Genomic DNA, 17,531 nt, shown 5'->3' on the forward strand with positions numbered 1-17,531 from the left:
CAGAAGAGCATTTAACCAAATAGGCTGGAGAGGTACTCTCCATATTAATAAAGCAACATTTAAAAAGTTGGTTGAAATCCTTGGTCTGTAACTTCTACTTGAACAGTGCTTTCAAATCAGAGTGCTAGCAATGAACTTCTCTAATTTTAAGTTGGGAAACTTGAAACATTGATCTTGGTAACTGCTGGAGAAGAGCTCAGAGGTGGAACTATTAGGAAGCCATAGTATTTAGAAGAAGCTGACTTTTTATATAATTGTCAAAGCAAAACGACTTAGGTGAATCTAACCAAGCCTCTCTTGTCAGCTGGGTGTTGAATGAAGCTAATATGTGCGAAAAAATCATTTTAATTAGTCTTTGAATTCTTAGAGACTGCAGGAATGACAGGAGGAAGCTCTCTTACCTGTAATTATCTTGATAAATTTGTCCTTTTAAGACGCCGGCCGGAAGCAACTTAACACCTAATTTTCTGTACTATATTTCCTCCATAGGGTCAACTTACCTGTTGTTTGTTTATTTGTATTGCACTTATAGTATGAGTTATGCCAAAGTGTAGGTATAAAGTCAGGATTTCTAAATTTGTGTCCTCTGTTAATAACTTAAGACTCACAATGATAACTTAAGACTCACAATGATAACTATATCAAAAAAATAGAATCATAGCACGATAAATGCATTGTGTGTATTTATAAGGGGCTGAGTTTATCCTGTGATTGATTTAAGGAGTTAAATATTGCTATTGCTTATGGAAACTTTTAAAAAAATTAAATAATACAACACGATTTACTTAACACAGTCTTTCAAAGTCTTCTCATATATAGAACAGGCCAGCATGGGCTTTCCTAGAAACTCCACTTTCCTTGTCTAACCAGACACCTCCAGGGCACTTCTTCTTTTTCTTCTTTTTTTTTTTAAGATTTTTATTTATTTGAGACAGAGAGAGAGAGAGAGAGAGAGAGAGACAGAGCACAAGCAAAGAGAACAGCAGACAGAGGGAGAAGCAGAGTACCTGCTGAACAATGAGTCTGATGTGGAACTGGATCCCAGAATCCTGGGATCATGACCTAAGCCAAAGGCAGATGCTTAACTGACTGAGCCATCTAGGCGTTCCATGCAGGGCCCTTCTATGCATAGATTTATAGTCCTATACCTCACTGGAAACACTTTCCTACTGTATCAAGTCCAAATGCCTTACAATTAGCTTCTAAAAGATCTTGCCATTTTAGTTACGTGACAATATTCCTTATTCTCTTTCAGACTACTCATACTGCTATCCATAATTACAAATAACCCAATATGTTTCTTCTAATCCCCTTTTTTCATGTTATTATTTTTACTTGTAATAATATTCCATAACCAAATCTCTCTATGTAAAATCTATTCATTCTTCAAAGTTGCATTAAGTCCTATCTCCTTAATGGAATCTCCCAAGATTTATTTATATCTTTCAGCTTTTAATCCCCTGCTACTTGTATTTAATGATTATATTCTGCCTATAATATCCACTGTAGTTTCATATGTATTCCTTTTAGACATGAAAACTCTTTGCTTCTTGAGTAAGGATTTTGTTTCATGTCTTTGTGCCCCATTAGGCCTCATGCAATGCCCAAACTTGAGAAGGCCTTGATAATTACTTGATTGAGTAATAAATGTAATCATATCAACAAGGAAGAAAACTCTGAAATTTTTCAGATCCATTGAATATAGTACTAAATATATTGATCATGTTAAAGCTATCTATATTTTTATTATTCAATAGTTTCTTATGTAAAACATGAATTTGGTCCAAATGATTTGCTATTTTCAAATAAAATATTTTTTTACACATATAAAAAAGTGCTCTCCTGTCACAGCCAATGATGATTAATGAACACTCTGGATACAAACCTTGGTCTGTTGTAAAATATCTTGAAGTTTATATTAATAATACAGTGTCAATTCATTAATTATAAATGCAGAGCCATTTGTTGGTGAAAGGAAAGCAGGATGTTAAGGGCAAATGAAGAATTCATTGGTAAAATAGTGTCTTGGACAGGAACTTCTATTTGTCTAATGCTCTATGTAACTTTAATAGTACTCAGCAGTTGGTGGTCTATAGTGGGTCTAGGCAATGAGTGGATTGCCTTTCCTTTGTTTGCTTTGTCACTGAAGGATGTTTGCAATATTAACCAGCATACACACCATAACAAAACACCTGCCCCAAGGATACCATATGGCAGAGGTCCTGCACCTGAAACCCAAACAAAGCCAATAGCAACAGATTCAGTGTTTGTCTTTGGCTGAGAATTTGAGCTGACATCAATTATACTTTTGAGCCTGGACTGAATTCAGTGTCAGCTTGTCAGTTGGCACTTTAGAAGAATGAATTAAGCTAAGCCTGTGTTTCCTTATCACTGAGTGAACCAGCCAAACTGTTTTGTGCCTGCCTTTCACATTTTATTTGGAGGAACTAGGGGAGCTTTTTCCAAGTTCTTCTAGAACAGGTAAACAAAAATGCATGTTGTTTCCTGGGTATATGATTCGGATAGCTCAAAGCGTTTTGCCAAGAGATCAGTGCTACATAATGAAGATCAGCTAGGGAAAAAAAGCTATAAAATCTTCAGTTAACCATTTAGAATTACAGATATTTTTGTGGCTGTTTTGTTTTATTTTTGTTTTGTTTTAAATCAGGTCCAAAAGTATTTTAGGAAACAGTTGGATAAGCTATTTTGCCAAACTTAGGATAACCACAGGCTTCCAGACATTTTTTTAAATGAAATTAAATTTTAGAATATTATGGTAAATTGGTTAAATTGGTTCTCAACTAAATATCCACTTCAGCTTTATAAGATGACTTTCAGATACATTTCTAATTGTTAACTAACTCTTTACAAATTTACAAAGTCGGCAACATATATTTTGAAATTAGTGACAGCAAAATCAGCAGTAATATTGGGTATTTTTATGATTATTGAAGAGGTAAAACTTCATTCAAATACTCATTTATTGACCACCATAATTGTACTCATTTCTAATGTTTATTCTCTTCCTCTAGGTAAGTCATGTTTGAAATTCCTAATGTGAAAGAAAATTATTCTTTGAAAAGTTTTGAAATTGTGAACTAAGAAGTTTCTTGTAAGCATATATAATTTCTTTCCATTTTTGCCACTATTACTGATAAAACAGTTTTTAAAATTCATGAAAAGTTTTTTTTTTTTTTTTCCCAAAATGCCATATTTGTCACTACATGTGACAGAATTGTTGGCCAACTATTGATTTTGCTGATGACAAAGAAATAAACATTGGTGGTATTGGTGCCCATTTCAACTCAAAGCATTCCTAATGTTAGTATTACTAAGTCATAATCTTCTAAAAAGAAGAGTGTAAAATAATATCCTTGTTTGAGAAGTAAACTCTGAGGTGCTGAATAGGTTGTGTGAGTTCCCACAAAGTCTCGTGAAAGATTAAGGGATAAAATAAATGCACAGATACATGAACATAGAAGATATATCACCTCAAAAATAAGTATCTTATCTTAGTTATACGGGAACAATACACATGTTGAGTAGTTTCAGATTTATCTAAAATAACTCGCATTGTTATGCATACTATAACTTATCTGAAATCCTGATCATAGACCAAAACAAAACAAAACAAAATTATTGGATACCAATGATGAGCCATGGTCGGTTCCACCACTTAACCCTGGACTTCCCAGGGACAATAAATTAATATAGTTCATCAAATGTTTTGAAATTTAGCTTCCTTTCTGTAATTTTCCATAGTCAATTTTTCTCAGTCACAACTGTGAATCAGAAATACAACTTCTCTCTTAACCTCTATAATTCTACCTCCCATCCCTACTCAATTTCACGTGGTTAGATATACCAAGAAGATGGAGGTTAACACATTTTTAAATTAGTATGTTAGAAGGAATCTGTATTGTTTTGGAAGAACTGATGGTTAACATCTCTGGCCAAATCTGCAATTAGTGGCATCACGCTGGCGGCTGAAAATCATCCACAATGAGAGCAAATACATCATGGAAATCTGCAAATGCTACAGATCTGAGCACCTTCACTTTTAATATCTGACTTTTAAGCATTAATAAGAAAATATTAGTGACTTTGAAGATATGGAGAAACTCTTCCTATAAGCAAGAGATCTACTTTTCTACTGTGCTTCTTTACTCTGTCTACCAAAGCTTAGACCTCCAGTGGTTTTGGCAGAACTCCTGAGTGAAAGATAACGTAAAGACAACAATCAGGAAATGCTGAATCATAAAAGTTATTACTAGGTCTCTTTTAACAAGTGGTGTGACAAATGCAGAGAGATATAAAAATTTATTTCTGTTAACCCAGGAATCGAGGCAGTGAAGGATCATGTTAACTTTATGATCAAGATTTTAGCATAATGTGGCAGATCAGACAAGGACTCCCAATCACCCATGTATTTAGCTTTTACCTATGGAGCCACTTTGTGTGTATATATTGAAAGATTAACATAAACCCACAATAGCTAATTGGTACCTGCCAGGCGTTAATGAAAACCTTAAGATAGACTTCATCATTGTGTGTGCCAAAAACAGGTATGTGAGGGCAGGAAGCAAAATGAACATGAAGATACGCATCCTTGGTCTGAATGGCTAATGTATAGATCGAATTCATTAAACAGAATCCTACAATTTCTTTAAAAATCTCTGTCTTACCCTAGTCTTGAAGAGTCAGACTGGAAAGACATACTTATTTTTATAATCAATGATATAATGCAAAATATGTTTTTGTAACCTTAGTCTTTGATTGTCTCCAGCATCTCTGGCTTATACATACTAGGGATATCTAAAAACTTAAAATAGATGTGCCTGGGTGGCTTAGTCAGGTAAGCGTCTGCCTTCAGCTCAGGTCATGGTCTCGGGGTCCTGAGATCAAGCCCTGTGTCAGGCTACCCACTCATAGGGGAATCTGCTTGTCCCTCTCCCTTTGCCCCCAATCCCACACCACACTCAGGTTCTCTCTCTCTTAAGTAAGTAAGAAAATAAATAAATAAATTCCTTAAAAGGAAAACTTACAATAAAGCCCAACTTCTATACTATTGGTTATTACAAAACTTCCACAGATGAAGATACTGATAATCAAGAGAACAACTATTATATTAATATATCAGGTTACCTCTATGCTGAAGCACACAAAAGTGTATCTTGCAGAATGAACAATTGGATGGCATTACACATTCATGTACAACAGCTGATTTCAAAGATACAGTATATGATTGGAGACATTACAGGGAAGAGTCATGAAACCTGGTGGCCCTGATACTTTCCTGGGATATTTGTGAGCCCTGACTCTGCTTAAAGCAGTTCGCTAAGGCTGGCCACAGTTTAAGGAGAATACATCGCATGCTGGTATGTTATAGTCCATTAACTAGCAATAACTATAAAATTCAAAATAATTCACATTATCATTGGAAACTGAAAATAAGCTTAACTTTTATGTTATTTACACCCTTGTTCTGATTTGTAAGAAATGGAAATCATGTGCTTAAATTTACATATTGTAATAACATTTTATATGTTTAAGTTCTTCATATTTTTCTATACCATCTTAATACAGACAAAGTTTTGTTTTGGACTCTGTGACAAAGTTTGCAGTAGAAGAAATCACAGGAATAAATCAGAGCTGTCCTAGATGTATCATTCTTCACATGCAAGAGGTACAGGAACTACAGAAATTTACTTAACGAAACTACTCAAGCCAACAAATGGATCTTAGTGGATTCAGAATTATCACTGGACCCCAGATTGGTTAAATTTCTCGAACAGGTCAAAATCTTGCCAAGTATAAACAGGAATTACAGTGATCTCTTTTGAGACTCAGCCTTACTTTAAAACATTGTATAATTATACTTGAAGCTTAACGATATTAAAAGTAGACATTGAAAGACAAGAGGAACAAAAATCTAAAGTATTTCTCCCATAGGAAAAAAATGCATCAATATCTAAGAATATACTTACAAAGATCTCCATTAAAACATCGTCTGACGTGACCAAAGCTGGAAATAATCTAAATACTTATCAATAAGGAAGAGTTGACAGGATTTTCAACACATCCATTTGGTGAAATAGCATTCAGCTATCGAAAAGAATGTCTAAGCTATTCTTCTGGAAAAATAGCAATTACATGTCATTAAGATATGCAAGTCGCTTATAAAGATATATTGGATAATTTTGTTTACATAAAGTGAGTGACAAAAAAAAAATACATGAAACTTATCCATTCCCTCCATAAAATAGCAAAAGGCACATGGATTGCTCCCAGAAAGTTGATTCCTATATGATTTTATCCATACCATCCTGTTCCTACCTTAAAACATTCACTTGCTAAGTGTCAGTTGTGTTTGTTACTAAACTCCTTTGCACCATGTGTTATTCCCAGTGCAATTTTGACATTTAATAAAATGTTACATAAAGTGCTTATAAATATGTCATAAAAGGGGCACCTGGGTGGCTCAGTCAGTTAAGATTCTGCCTTCAGCTCAGGTCATGATCCTGGTATCCAGGGATCCAGCCCCACCTGGAACCTGGAGACTCAGTGAGTGGTCTGCTTCTCCCTCTTCCTTTGCCCATACCCCCTCTTTGTGTATCTCTCTTCTTTTTCTTTTGCTCTAAAAAATATCTTTAATATTTAAAAATTTTACTTTAAATCTTTAAAAATAAGTTAAAAATAAATGTCATAAAAAAGAGTTGTTGCTTCATGAAGACAAACTTAAAAACTTTGAAAAACCTCCATCAATAAAAGCCATTGAAAATATACATTGAGAATTCAGGTGTGGGCAAGACCACCGTGAAAAAGGCAGAGAAGAAAATTATAGAAATATAGAAAATCACACATTAAATTGTTCAGCAAGTATCTTCAAAAGCTTGATTCACTGTAGAGAAAATCAAACTGGAAGTTTGGGTATGATTTATGCAAGAAAATTTAAAATTGGCTGGCTCCACATAAAATCATGTATAATGTGTTTAAAAGTATATAATTAAGAAAATATTCAAGTTATGCATCAATCGGTTTTTGCTCTCCATTCACTAACCATTTACCAGTTCTGAGTGACGAGATAAAAGTTCTTTGATTGGGACGCCTGGGAGGCTCAGTGGGTTAAAGCCTTTGCCTTTCGGCTCAGGTCATGATCTCAGGGTCCTGGGATCGAGCCCCGCACCGGGCTCTCTGCTCAGCAGGGAGTCTGCTTCCCTCTCTCTCTGTCTGTCTGCCTACTTGTGATTTCTGTCTGTCAAATAAATAAATAAAATCTTAAAAAAAAAAAAGATCTTTGATCCTGTATGTTTGTATGTGTTAACTATTCAAGAAGATGTGAGGGGATATACGTTAATCTGTTACTATTGGGTGCCATGGGTGGAAGGCTAAAGAATGATAAAGAAAAGAACAGAAAGGAGACAAAAAAAAAAAAAAAAAAGGAATACTATGGCAAAATAGCAATATGGATGGAGTTAAACACAGAATAGCATTCTATCTAGAGTTTTGTTACTTATGTATAAAAATAAAAATTGCATGTGGACAATTTCATGGGGCACCATGAATAAAGACATTGATTTCATTACTGATGGAACAGTGGGTAATTTTTTTTCTGGCTTTTAGTTACTCTCATGCAGTATTCTGACTCAAGTAAAAGAAGTTAAATTTTCTTTAAAATGAAAGTGGAAATAATAAAATGTACACGTCTGTATGTTTATTTCACTAGAGATTTTGGAGATTGCATTTTTATATGATATAAATTTTACTTTAAGGAGAAGTACACCACCATTTTTAAGACATATAACTGGGTGGTGGAGAGGGGAAGGAACTTATTTTAAAATTTCTTGAGAAGGGGTACCTGGATGGCTCAGTTGATTAAGTGTCTGCTTCCGGCTCAAGTCATGATCTTGGGGTCCTGGGATAAGTCTCCCAAGTTGGGCAACCTGCTCAGTGGGGAGTCTGCTTGTCTCTCTCCTTGTGCTCCTCCCCCCACTCATGCTCTTTCTCTCAACTAAAAATCTTTAAAATAAATAAATAAATATGTAAATAAACAAAATTTCTTGAGGAAAGAAATTAACTAGTAAGGAATTAAAAGTACTACCTATATAAAAAATACCACCTATATGTATTTCTATTTTCTGCTTCACTGCTAATGATATCAATGGACCAAAAAAGGTGACTATGTCAGTTGCTCAATGAGAACTGGTTGCTGAAATAAGTAAATGAGTTGGTGCTATATATGTTTTCACTCTTCCTTTAAAACTTCCTTTAAAACTAAAATGAGGAAATGAATAATTTAGTCACCAATAACCTAGATCTTGAGAGTATATATTAGGCTGGGAAGCCTTCCCTATGACACTTTTTTATAAAATTTGTTTCATGGTGGAGTTCCGAGAGATTTTCAAATACAATTTTGATCAAAACAAAAAGAATTTTTGATGTTGATCTATTAAAATGGATAAGGAGTTGTTCATACAGAACAATTGTTGAATCTAATATTTCATACTGAAAAATAACTGGCATATGGTTCTTAATTGTTCCTTTGCGGGATGTTAAGCGCAATCTTTCCGTTTCTTTGTTCCTAAAATCTTTGATTCTTAGAAAAAAAACAACAAAATAGAACAACCTCCTTCTCATCCTTTCATTAAAAGTCAATTATTCACTGTGGGATTCAACATTTTAATAACTCTTTTTATGTAATTACAAACACAGAAAAAGTTGGAGGAATCAGATAAGAGCTCACAAGATGTTCCTTACCTAAGTTTGTGAGTGTTTGACCCTTGGCATCAGTTACTTTACAGTGTGTCTTTAGCCCTCTATCTCTCTCATCTTTCTCATCTATTCTATATCTATATCTCAGAGTTATTGGGGAGAAAACTACAGATACCAAATCACCAGTGAGGGTGTCTTAAGAACAAGGCCCTGCTCCTGCATAACCACAGTATCATTATCAAAAACAGAAAATTAAACATTGCTTCTATACTGTCATCTAATCTGTAGTCTATGCTCAAATTTTGCCATTTCTCTCCTTAATTTTTCTTTTTTTTAATTGAATTATAATTGGTACGTCATATTATCTTATTTTCAAGGTTACAACACAATGATGCAGTATGTGCATATATTGTGCAATATGTGTACATATTGTGAAATGATCACGATGATTCTTTTTTTTTTTTAAAGATTTTATTTATTTATTTGACAGATAGAGATCACAAGTAGGGAGAGAGGCAGGCAGAGAGAGAGAGAGGAGGAAGCAGGCTCCCTGCCAAGCAGAGAGCCCGATGCGGGGCTCGATCCCAGGACCCTGGGATCATGACCTGAGCAAAAGGCAGAGGCTTTAACCCACTGAGCCACCCAGGCGCCCCTGATCACGATAATTCTACTGAACCTCTGTCACCATACACAGGTAAGTTGTTGTGTTTTGTTATTGTCATTTGGAGTTCTACACTCTCACATAATATGCTTTCTCACAAATTTTCTCCTGGGTTCAAAACCCAGTCCAGTATCCTATGTTACATTCAGTTGTCAAAGTTCCTTAGTTCCTTTAAATCTAGAATGATTCCCAGACTTTCTTTATCTTTTATTGCCTTATTATTTTTGAAGAGAACAGGCCCCCTATTTTGTAGGCTGTACCTGAATTTAAGTTGCTCTGATGTTTCTTCATGATTAGATTCAAGCAATGCATTTTCTCCCCTGCAATACCACAGGGATGATTCTCAGTGTATCATATCAAGAGGCCCTTGATGTCTGTCCATTTCACTACTGGTGATGTTAGTGTCGGTTACTTGCCCAGGTAATCATCTGGTGCTGGCCCCAGAAGGAAAAGAAAGAGAAAAATATACCCGCTTACTGATATTGATGGATTTTTTTTTTTTTTAGATGAGTTCTCTCAGTTGAAAAACATGGGCCAATGGGCTAACAGCCACCATCAGACTTTCTGACTTCATTCTTTGACCAAGAGGACGGAGGAAGAAAGAACCTAAGCATATGTACAAAAAATCTCCCTTTCCCATAAAACCTGTCCTTTTCAGAGGAAGACTTTAGTTCCTCCCACCAGACTGTGATGTCTAGTTTTACCTCAGGAGCAATGTAGTTTTCTTGATTAAGAACAGTGCTGGTCCTTGATCTTACTCCCATAAAATCCCAAACTCCATTCTCATAGGTTACAAATCTTCATCCCCTTCGTTCCCTTTTCTCCAGCCTCTGTTCCACTTCTAGAATCTGCCAAATTGACTGGAAGGAAATTCCTCGACTTTTAATTTGGATAGAACCCACTTCCTAGGAATCCCTTTTCTGTTCTTAACCCCCTCTCCTAACCGTGCATTTGCTGTATACCTTATCTTTAAAACGTGGGTCTTGTCCTGTCCTTGGAAGACATTTTTCCCTAAACCTTCTCCACGTCCACCCCCAAACTACACCAGCCTTGGCTCACTCTTTCTTTTCTTTTAGGAGTTATCAGCTTATTCCATCAGAGCAGTTCCATATTACTGTGAAGGACCTGTGGAAATCAGTGTTATCATCATTAAACCACCATTATCACTATCATTAAACTACAGAAGACTTAATCCCTATGCCCAAGGACCTCAACTGGCACTCAAGAAAAAAATACTGACAGAACAAAGCCTTACACAATTAATTGATAAATTAGGCTATGTAAACTCCATGTTCTGTAGTAATTCTGAGGAATGGAAGTTTGTAGAAATTTTAATCAGCCAGAGGAGATTATATGAAGAAATTGGGGTTTTTAAGTTGACCCTCAAGTAAAATATTTGATTTGCAGATATATAGAGGAGTCAGAAAAATGATCACAAACAGTGTGAGCAAGCAAGTCTTTTGAACCCAGGACTAATATGAATAAACTGATTAAGGGAGATCAAGTGAGAGTTACACCAGCTGTTAATTCAAAGAGGCTCACTCTAAAATTGGGGAGAAGGGAGAAGTCAGCCAGGAGACTCAGAATAATTCAAGGAAAAAAGTATTAAGGTGTTGTACTTTGAAAATTGCTGTGTAAATACAAAGGATTATGTGAATATACAACAACTTAAGGGAAAAAAGCAATCAGTCTTGGTTACTGGATGGATACAGGAAATGAAGAAAAATCATGATTTAAAATGACCCTGGTATGTATAGCTCAGGAAGTTGAGAACATGGTAATAGCCTCTGACAAAACACAGCAGTTTGGGTGGGGAGGTTTTTTGGGGATCAACATCTGCAGAGGGTTCAGTTGTGGACATGGTGCTTTTAAAGAATTTAAATAAAAGTACCATTTTCAAGCATTTTGAATTCTTTTTTTTTAATTTTTTTAAAAGACTTTTTAAATTTATTCATTTGACAGACAGGGATCACAAGTAGGCAGAGAGGCAGGCAGAGAGAGAGGTGGAAGCAGGCTCCCTGCTGGGCAGAAAGCCTGATGCGGGGCTCCATCCCAAGACCCTGGATCATGACCTGAGCCAAAGGCAGAGAGGCTTTAACCTACTGAGCCACCCAGGTGTCCCAAGCATTTTGATTCTTGACACTTGAGCAGAAGAACCGCATTTGAGATGGGGATTTGTAGTCTTCGTAAAGGTGTTAGATGAACACATGAGGAAGAGATGAGGAGAAGGATGGACTAGAAAAGCAATGAGGAGATTTGATGATTCAGGCAGTTACCAATAATAAGCCACTACATGATCAGTTACCAGGAAATAAATGATGGGTGAAGTTTTAACAATTTTTAGCAATCCCTGCTGACTATACTTAGCTATACTGTATTTCATTCTTCCAAGTTGTTAAGAGAGTACATCTTAAGAGTTCTTATCACAAGGAAAATATTTTTTGTAACTGTGTGTGGTGCTAGATGCTAAGTAGACATTGTGGTGTGTGCCATGCAATATACACAAATAGTGAATCATTATGTTATACACCTGAAATTGATAAAAGTTATATGCAAATTATACCTTAATTAGACAAACACACACACACACACACACACACAATCCCTCCTGGTTTCAGACAAAGATTAATCATAAGGGTTAGTCCCAAGTATGAAGGTCTAGTTTGGGAATCCTTTGGATCACTCAATTTTCTGTACTGAGTCCTTAAGGTATAATCTCGATTAACTTTAGAACCTCAAATTGTGGTAGCCAAGTAGCTGTATGTCCTTTGCATCTTTTTATTTTTTTTCTCTCCTCTGATCCTTTATTTCTTTCTCTAGAATTATCTTATAATTTGAAGTTATTTGGCCCGTTTTTGCTTTGTTATGATTTTACATATACCTCTTTTACAACCTATTATATATTTTTTTGTCATGTGGGAAGGGATGAAAGCAAGCAAGTCATAAAACACATACATTTTCTATGACTTACTTAGGAATAATATAATACATTTTAAAGTAGCTTTTATGTAGTTATAATGGACTAAAAGAAAAAGGCCCTGTGGAACAGTGGTTCTTTGAAAACAACTCAGTCCCTCTCTCCAAGCCTAACACTCATCTAGTAGCATAACCTGTTTGACAACTATTTTGAGGCAAGATGAAGGATAAAGGAACACTGTCAATAGCCCTCCCGCACAGACTAGAGCTAAAGCATAACAAAGAAGCACTCCTCCAAGACAGAGAATGAAGGCAACAACTACTTGTTTTGTCTGCATTTTGGATAATTGAATGCAGCTGTTGTATTTTTAAATGTCGTATCTCAATAAAGCATGCACGTTGTGTAATATTTGATTCAGACTCTTAAAAGCTTAGCTTTCAAAACCTTTTTTTTTTTCCTTTATGTTGGCTGGGGGAAATAAGTTAACTGAGTTTTGTAAAGTCAAGTCCAGTGCTCAATGATGAATCAAGAGTGGAGTGAGAATGCTGGTCGTAGCTATTATTTGACATAAAGTCCACAGGTATGGACAGGGAATTATTTTTTATTAGCCTCACCCAGATATAACTCACACATAATACAATTCACCCATTTAAACGGCACTTTCTTGGGTCTATCCATAGAGTTGTATCGCTGCAGTCAGTTTTAGAACATTTTTTTCACCTCAAAAATAAATCCTAGGAGTGCCTGGGTGGCTCAGTGGGTTAAAGCCTCTGCCTTCGGTTCAGGTCATGATCCCAGGGTCCTGGGATTGAGTCCCACATCGGGCTCTCTGCTAGGCACAGAGCCTGCTTCCCCCTCTCTCTCTGCCTGTCTCTCTGCTTACTTGTGATCTCTGTCAAACGAATAAATAAAATCTTTAAAAGATAAAAAATAAATAAAAATAAATAAATCCTATCCATGCTCCTTAGTCATTATCCCCCCCTTCACCCGCATCTATCTTGTCCCGTGTGGGAATGCCATACAACAAATAATGAATGTCTCTTCTATAAAACTCTCCAAGTTTCTTACTAAAGTTAACTACTAAAAGAAGAAAAAGTCCTAAATATGTTTTTAACTGAAATGCACTGGCTCTTATCAAAGGAATAGTATACTATTTCTCTCGTGTATACGGTGTTGTTTTGTTTTGTTTTGTTTTGTTTTATTCCAAAAGGCATTGTCTTCATCGTCCTCCCCCTAGAATTACTCACAGCTCTAGGCAGGAGTGAACCAGCAGCTGAATTATGAAGTGATGTCATGGGCAATCTCATCAGCACCTCAGTGCCAGCTCAGAGGTACAAGAGCAAAGTTCACTGGAAAATTTTTAGCAGGAACAGATCTCCTTTATGTAGTCATAGATTCATCTTGGAATTGATTACTGTCTTTTACTCTGAGAGCCCCTGGTGGTCAGGGCTTCTGTAGGAACTTCAGTACCTTTGTAATATTCCGAAGCTGCCAGAGCAGTGCTCTCCACGCACACTGGGGCTCAATAAAGGTTACTGCCTGACTGACAGTCTTTCTCTGGATGCCCAGACAAAAAGATTTGCAAAGTGTTTCAGTTTGTAGCTGTCACAGTGATCAAAGGATAGAGAAGGAAAGTTTTTTTTTTTTTTTTCCTTTGAGGTCAGCTTTCAGCTGCTATAAATTAGTCATGGGTCACAATAGGAAAGATAAACAGACTTCTATGTATTGAGAAAGTGGGGAAGGTCCAAGGATTCTATAATTTTCCTCATGACTGGTATCTTCTTGGTTATGTTTTATCCAAAAGATTAAATCAATGGGAAGTGCCAATGCAACAGACAACACTGTCATCCGTTAGTATAGATAAATCTGGGACTAGACTTCTAGTCATAATTAATAGAGGCATTTAGCTGAAACTTGTTTTGTGGCCAACACTGGGAAATTAAATATCCTTTATAGTGTATAATCATTTTGTTCTCTATATTATTTTGAGTAACTATAATTAAACCATTGTTAAGTATCAGAAATACCCAAGGAAGGGGGAACTGATAATATGGTTGGGAAATGGCCTAAGACAGATGAATAATGAAGCTTGGCAGAGAAGAAGTAATCATGTCACTTCACTTTTTTATTACAGTTTTTGCATGGACAGAAAATTCACCTCTCATACCATATTCTCCGGGAATTACAATGGTGATCGAAATTCTGATTGAGAAAGGAGCCACGTGAACGTGGTTTCTTAGATTTCTATGAACAAAATGAAACATCATGCATTTCATTTCTAAAATGGTTTGATTGCCAAAATACTGTAAAAATTTCTGTGTAGCGAAGTTAATACAAATTACACCTGGAAAATGTAATAAAAAAATTGTTCGGATTTTTTTAGCTCCTTTCTTTTAGAAATAAGGCTTTCCTATAACTTCTTGATTATAGAGTTTTAATAAAAAATGCCACATCACCCCTTATTTTACAATTATGTTAATAGCAATACCAATTTCAAAAACAATTTAGAGCATTTGCTGAAGAATCTGATGCCATCTTGCAAGGTCTCCTTTCATTTCCTCACATATATTACTCTTAATTTTATTAGCTCTGATAATCTTGAACTAGCCTCCCAACTCCCATCATTGTAACCTTTATCGCACCTCAAAGCTGGAAATTTATAAATCCTAATTCTAAGGTTTTCTGGAGGGCAGAAACATGCAAGCTCCTCACTTAGGTCTGTCCCATCCAATGGCCCTAACATACGTGGCACATTACTTCCAATAGCATTCCAAGGTTTCACACTAATAAGACTAGGTGGAAAAACTGATTAGTTTTGCGAAATGAACATAGGAATGCAAGCATGTCAACATTAAAAAAAAAAAAAAGAATCTAGGGCAAACCTAAAGAAACTACAAGTAATGAGATTTTTTTACTCCCCAAATTAACCTAGGACCCAAACTATGGAATTCCACTGCACTTTTATTTTTCTAATTTTCTTAGCAGTTATGACATTTGTAATGATCTATCTAATGCCACCCTTGTCTGATAGAACATGATAGGATATAAATCCCACAACACATTGGTCTTATCTATCTGGCTTTCATAGGTATCTGCCACCTAGCATAGTGCCAGGCACACAGACTGTGGGCTCAAGGAACATAGGAGTGGGATTGCCTTTCTATCTTGCAGTGTCAGGCTTAATGTACAGAGAGGCCGGGTGATGTCTTACCAGAAAGTAAACCTCTATGAGGCAGGGAGATTTAATGCACTGGGTGTGTTCAGTGCCTAAATCTTTGTGAATGCTCAATAAAAATTGACAACAGCAAGTTGTAAGCCTTAGGGGAATGGTGAACAGCTGTCAGTAAAATGGATAATGGTCATATATTTAATCAATTTACATTACAAGTGGTTTAACTGAAGATCCATTCATTCATTGACCAAACGTACCTCTAAAATTTAATATATTGATGGCATTGAGCTCAGCCCATTAGTGTAAAGCCTTGTTAACTTTTTTACTTTCTTCTCAGGAATAAAGGAACAAAACATGTTCTCACATACTAAGTTAAAAAAAAAAAGTTTTAAAGTTTTTAAAATACTTTCTTGAGGTCACTGTAACTCTGTTTTTATCCCATCTGTATTCAGATGTTTGCTAATATATAAAAAAGGGAACTGTTTCTCAGGTTTTAACTTTAATTAACTGCAAAATTGTGTGTCATCATGGTAATTATCATGTTAATTAGATTTACTAGGGCAGGAAAGTATATTGAAATGTGTTAGAAATGCTTTTTTAATAACAAAGCTTAGAATTCTAACAAAGACTGTTAGTGATTTCCAAAATCACTAGAAAACCAGGCAAATATATTAGATAAATATAAATATATAATTAGACATATGTTAATTAGCAAGACTTTAAAAAAATCTTGTTAATTAAGTATAACATAATTAGAAAATTAAGGAAAAGTAGATATTACCCTGAGCATTTTAGCCACTCCTGTTTTTACTATATAATATGTTTTACCTTATCTCATTTTGGAGAAGAATGAACTTTATTTAATGACAATAAACTTCTCAAGGTTGGAGGAGAAATCAATAGCAGAATTCAGATACCCATCTGTATTTTGTGGGATTTCTTCTTGCATGCCTGCTCTCTATAACTGAAGAAGGTAAGTCCTATTGGAGTGGCTTGAAAGGCATAAATACCGAAACTGGATTGAAATTTCCTCAGGCATCAGTCCAGTGATCAATATTGACATAAACTGACCGTGTTAATTCCCAACTTGAAATTTTAGGTTGTTTCCAACTCTACCCAATTGCCTAGAGAGTAAACTTCAAACCCTTCACCAGATATTCCTGATCCAATCTTTTTTTTTAAATTTAATTTTATTTTTTCCCTTAATTTTTAAAAAATTTTTTATTAACATATAATGTATTATTAGCCCCAGGGGTACAGGTCTGTGAATCGCCAGGTTTACACACTTCACAGCACTCACCATAGCACACACCTTCCCCAATGTCCATAGCCCAACCATCCTCTCCCTACCCACCTCCCTCCTGATCCTATCTTGATTTTTAGTTTTCTCTTCTGCCATTCCCACTTGTCCTCATTTACTCTGATCACACAAGCCAATTCCCCAGCCTTAGAGAATGCCTCATTCCAAATATCCTTGCACACATACATGGGTCCCTTTCACTAGCAGCTTCCCATGCTGCATTTCTCAAATTCTTACTGAAAAACTCAATTAAAATGTCATTTCTTCTCTGAGTTTCTTCCATACCACCCAGTTCACTCTCTCATCTATGTCCCTTGGCTCATCTGACACTTCTTATTTTGGTTTAAAGTAGATTGGACTTCTGGGTCTCTAATACAATGTGGACTCCCTAAAATCAGGGTTAATGTCATAGAAGGTTTGCAGATACTCCAGTGCCGAGCCAGTGCCCATTAGTTCTTCAGTCCCTACTAGATATGATAATTATTAACTTTTGACCATTTAGTGGTTCCAAGGGGGAAGGAGCTCAGAGAGTGTTCCTGAACTCATACAGAATCGCATTCCTAATGGTGACCTCAAGGAATTAAAAAAAAGTTTGCTTACCCCATTGCTTCTGATATTCTGATTAAATTCTTTGATCTTCACCTGGAATATAATAGCGAGAATGTCCTATCTCATGTTTTCCCAATACTGCTACCTTCTACTCCCAACTGGACCTTTTATGGCAGAGACCGACACATCTGCTCTCTTACATGGGCAGTTGTTTCAAAAA

The sequence above is a fragment of the Meles meles genome, chromosome 9 (assembly GCF_922984935.1).
Source record: "Meles meles chromosome 9, mMelMel3.1 paternal haplotype, whole genome shotgun sequence".
Taxonomy (NCBI): Eukaryota; Metazoa; Chordata; class Mammalia; order Carnivora; family Mustelidae; genus Meles; species Meles meles.